Here is a 5,046-nt window from a genome sequence, read left to right on the forward strand (position 1 = left end):
GCCTGAGGCATGTTTTGTAGCCTGTGGAAGCTTGGAAAGTGCAAAAGCTGTGCAACCAGGACAACAATTGCACTAGGAAGGGAAACTTCTGGAGAAATGAAGTATTCTATGAATTTCTCTCATAGAATAATGCTTGCCAAAAAAAAAAAAAAAACCCATTTGAAAAAAAGTTTATGGTCAGCCTGCCTATCCAAATTGCTTAAGTCTAAGAGACTCAAGAAAGACTGTAATAAATTTTTAAAAAATTATTTGATTTTCTCTGGTAAACTCCCCTTATGATTTTCCTTTCCAGCACTGGCATAGCAGTGCCAATGGGACATGTGCTGCATCCTGCAGTTGGGTGTCACTCATGGAGGCCTCCTCAAAGTAAGGGAATGTTTGTTCCCTCACCTCAGAACTGCAGTGCCCTTATGTCAGTGCTGGAAAGCACTGACAGAAGGGGTTAGGATTGCACCCTTAATCTATGTCAGCTACATTTGGGGAGGGCTGAGTTATATAATAAGTTTGGGAAGCTGTCTAGAATGAGCACTCATCCTGCACCAAGAGATTATTTTTTTGTTAGGAAGGGGTGGAGGAAGCAGAAGAAGACAAAAAGTAATGCACTTGTTGAACGCTGAGTAGAATTTAAAGCAACAATACAGAACAAAAAAACTTATGATTAACTATTCCTGATATAGTTGTAATTTAAATATACTGACAATCTGAAACAACGTGCCAGACAGGAAGTGACTGGCTGAGATTGTTGAATCAAGTTGGAGACAAACATCACAGAGAGAAAGTGCATCATTATTTGAGTTTACTCAGCAACTGAACAGAAAACAATTGCAACTGCTAATGGGTGCTGAAATCCAAAGAGCAAAATAATAATGACAAATCCTTCTTGCCCTTGAAATTAATGTTATGCTAATCAATAGCTAGCCTTTGGTATACCTTATATCCGTTAAAGCCTCCATTAGGGCAATGGTCCTCTAGCCTATGTTTGTTGTGGACAAAAAGGAGTAAGGTACTTAGAGGGAACACTGGGGCATTGTCAAAGACAGTTTTCTCATGTTGACTCTTCTCCCAGGATACTCTTTAGCAATTCACTCAAAGCTGTATTGTTAACCATGAAAGGAGATCATTTCTTTCATGGGGTACAAAAAATTCTGGCTTTATATTAACATGCTTTTAAAAACTGAGAGCTCAGGGGGAAAAAAAAGCCATCCAGAGACTGAATTTTAAAAAAAATCAAGAAAATTAATTTTTATCCCCGGCACACTGTGACCAGATGGGATTCTGGGAGCCAAAGTTCAGAAGCCATCCAGCTGCTTCAGGGTTTCTGATAACAGATCACATTGTGGCAAGGACTTCCCTATCTTTGATTATCCATGCGTCTAAAATTGGAGTATGTGTATTTTCCTCCACTTCATGCGTGAATTTTTATCACTCCTTGGGTGAACATTATTCACTCATGTGCCATAGCTGACCCTTACTTTTGAATGATTACCAGTGTGCCATTTGAGGAACGGTTGCATCACTCACTGGAGTCCTGCTCATAAAGTCCTATTCATCGAAACTTTGAGCTCTGCGGGTGCCCGTCATGGAGGCTCCGCAACTCAGTACCTGTGGAGCCAAATCATGATTCATGTTTCTCCAACTTCATGACAGTGGTGTAGCAGAATCCTATGCCTAGCTTTTTCTCCTTTCACTCTTTCTCCACTAGCTGGGGGCTCATGGAAGACGAAGGCTGTGGGTGTGCAACAGTGATGTCCCCAGTCAAGCAGGCACAGCCAAAAGCAGTCAGGATTCTTATGACTTGCAAGGTTATCAAAAGACTTGTGGCATTGGGGAAGGGCGGGGGGGGGAGATTGGGGAAGGTTAAAATCAGGAAGTCTCCAACAGCATTAATTGGAAGAATTTCATCGTGCATTTTCTGCAAAAAGCAATGATTTCAAGCACTGTTGTACCTGAGGAGGTTGGGGGGGGGGCAAAAAATGCCCCTGGCAGCACCCCATGGGGGGCACCTCAACCCTTCCCTCTGCCACCAGTTTTTTGTTTTGTTTTTTGGCCCATTTTGGGGTCTGTTTTGGATGCCTTAGTAGGTCTTTTAAGGGCTGGGGAGGCTGCCTGCGGCCTCCCCAGCACCCGAAAGTCCTTCTGAGGCCTTCAATATGCCAAAAAATGGCTCTTCTGATTTTCCATTTTTTAACCGAAGGGCATCATTTTGCGGTCCTGTGCTCGCAGGTGGCATTGGGGCCAGGTCCACAACTGATTTTAACTTGTGGTTAATAATACATTATGAGAATGCAGGAATATGACAGGTTTAGACCCACATCAAGATAAAAGTTAATTTTAATTTGTTTAAAAACATGCCTCTTGCAAATCAGATTGCAAAATTGTTCAGATTGCAAAATCAGTAGCTCAAAATTGTTTTTTGGGATTGTCTATAAAGTATGTCACACTTTTAACAAATTCCCTTTCACACTTTGCCACATTTGAACCAATAGCCACTCCCTCATTTGTCACAACTTCTTTGCCCTTGGTGTATTTATTACATGCTTTGTGGGCAGCCTTTTTAGCTGTTGCAGCAATTTAATTTGCAAGAGGCAATTAAATTCAGGATGCTGGTAGGACAAAAGGTTAACCCTCTCCCACCATCACAATCCTGATCCGCATTGAGGGCCCTCATGACTGTGATTCCGTAAACAACAATTAAGCTCATGAGTGTGCCAATTATGTAACGTCATTTGGCCCTAAGTGGACATGAATTCCCCCTTTCTTAGAATTCATAAAAGGTAGAATTTGTTAATTTTCTAGAGCAGGGGTGTCCAAGGGCAGGAGGCAGGAGGGCCACATCATCTCTCTGACATTGTGTCGGGGGCCAGGGGGGGGGAGAAAAAAGAATTAATTTACATTTAAAATTTGAATAAATTTACATAAATGAATATATTACAGATTAACTTATATGACTGAATGAAGGTCTTGCAATAGCTCAAGGTCTACAAAAAGACTGCACAAAGTAAGGCTGGCCTTTCCTTTGCTGCTGCTACTGTATCACAGACATGAAACAGCAAGCAGTGGAGGAAGCCCTCATCCCACAGCTCACACGAGAGGTCAAACAGTCGCCCTCATGCTGAAAGCAGTAGAATTGGGCCAGTGTGGGCTCCAACAAATCTCTGGAGGGCCAGAGGCTCATTGGAGTCTGGGGGCTCCCTGAGGGCCACACTGAGAGGCCTCAAGGGCCGCAAGTGGCCCCGGGGTGGGGCTTGGGCACTCCTGTTCTAGAGCTTCCCCAATGCCGATGCAAGGCACAACTTGCTGCATTCCATGTACAAATTTATCAGGAGGAAAGTTTCCTCAAGGAAAGGGGACATTTGTCCCCTTCCCTCAGGAGAAACTCCAGCCTAAGCAATGGGTGTACCTGCTAAATCCCTGGTACATGTCTAAGTCGATCTGTGATGGTGGATCAGGCCCGGAAAAAGAAGTAAGATAGATCATTCACTGGCACAACCAATTCTACCCCTTCCTGTGCTTGATGCATCCACCCCTGCCTGCCACCACCCCTGCCCTGTTGCACTCCCTCCCTGCCCTCCTTGCCCCCCACCCATGTGCTGCCTGCTCTGGCATGTGCTGCTCTCTGCGCTAGTACCAGTGGGAAGGCACAATGTGTGGTGATGGTGGTGGTGACTTTGAGCCACTCCAGGGCCAGCTACATCAGCACAACTATGTGCCTGCTATATTTGAGAGGTGTATTTATTTATTTGAGATATGCTTAGGTGGCTTTTGCATCAGAGAGGCAGAATCGTGGGATAGAATTGTTTTGTGCAATATTCCTTTGTGGTTATTGGTTTCAAGCCTTAGTGTGTGCTTTTGCAAGGACACCTATATGTATACTCAAGCTATCAGGTACAATCAAATCAAAACCTTTATTGGCATTAACAATAAAACCAGGATGTTGAACAGAGAATTTACTGCGTACATTAGACTCAACTTCTTGAAATCAGGTACAATCAAAACGTGGTACACTTTGGAGAACTACCACTTTAGCCAACTACCCCAACACCTGCCCTTTTTGTTTCTCTACTGCTCTCATCCATTTCTTTTGCCACTGCCAAGTCTTCTAAGAAGAAGCAGATGTGGTAGACTTTCTCTGACTCATCAGTCTTCATTAGGGTCTGCCAAGCCCATGAAATCTGTTACCTGCTTTAGCGAACAATCTCCAGTTTAGGGGCCATTACCCCTGATCTATCAGATCTATTTACCTTTGATTCCTCTCATCACCAACTGTGGCCACATAACTGTGGCCTTCAGCAGGGTTGCCTCCAGATTCTCTGTTTCAGCTCATTGCCTCCAGTCTCAGAGGCCCTAAAGCAGCTGGAGGTAGGCATTTGCTTCTCCTCTCTGCGACAACTTTCTCAGGTGAGGTGACCATGTTTTGGTTTCAGGGACAGCAGTGGCCAAGGATATTCCAATATGTTTATCCTCCTATTGTAAGTGGTTTCCTGCTTTTCCAAGTTAAAGAAAGATCCCTGTTATCCCATCTTGCTGATCACAGCAGAGGCCAACATCTTTAAAAGGTATGAAAATGGAAATGGTCTGTGGAGGTGCAGCAGTAAATAACTTTGTTCCGAATTGCCATGAGTTTATTCAGAAAAACTTAAGCTTCAATAATCCATGCACATATATCTGATGGATGCATTAACAAATGTTTTTGCTCAGAGCAAATCATGAACAATGACCCAATTGATATCTATTTATTTTTCTAGTTTATTTTGCTTTCAAAGGTCACATTATTTTTTTTAAAAAACCGTTTAAATTTTTGCCAGGCACATGGTGACAGAGAATCAAGATGGAAAAGAATGGAGGAAGGAAAAAGTCTGTGGCTTAGGTCTAGCAGTAAAAAAAAAGAAGGCAGCATCGCAAATTACAGCCCTAGAGAAGAAGATTGCTCTGCAGGATTCCGAAGTTTCATACCTTGTTTGCCAGAAGTCTTTCCCTTCTTTTGTCAGGTTGATGCACCTTCAACTAACACTGTCACCATGATTTCAAGAATTACCCACCCATCAC

This window comes from Tiliqua scincoides, chromosome 1, assembly GCF_035046505.1.
Source record: "Tiliqua scincoides isolate rTilSci1 chromosome 1, rTilSci1.hap2, whole genome shotgun sequence".
In the NCBI taxonomy this organism is placed as follows: Eukaryota; Metazoa; Chordata; class Lepidosauria; order Squamata; family Scincidae; genus Tiliqua; species Tiliqua scincoides.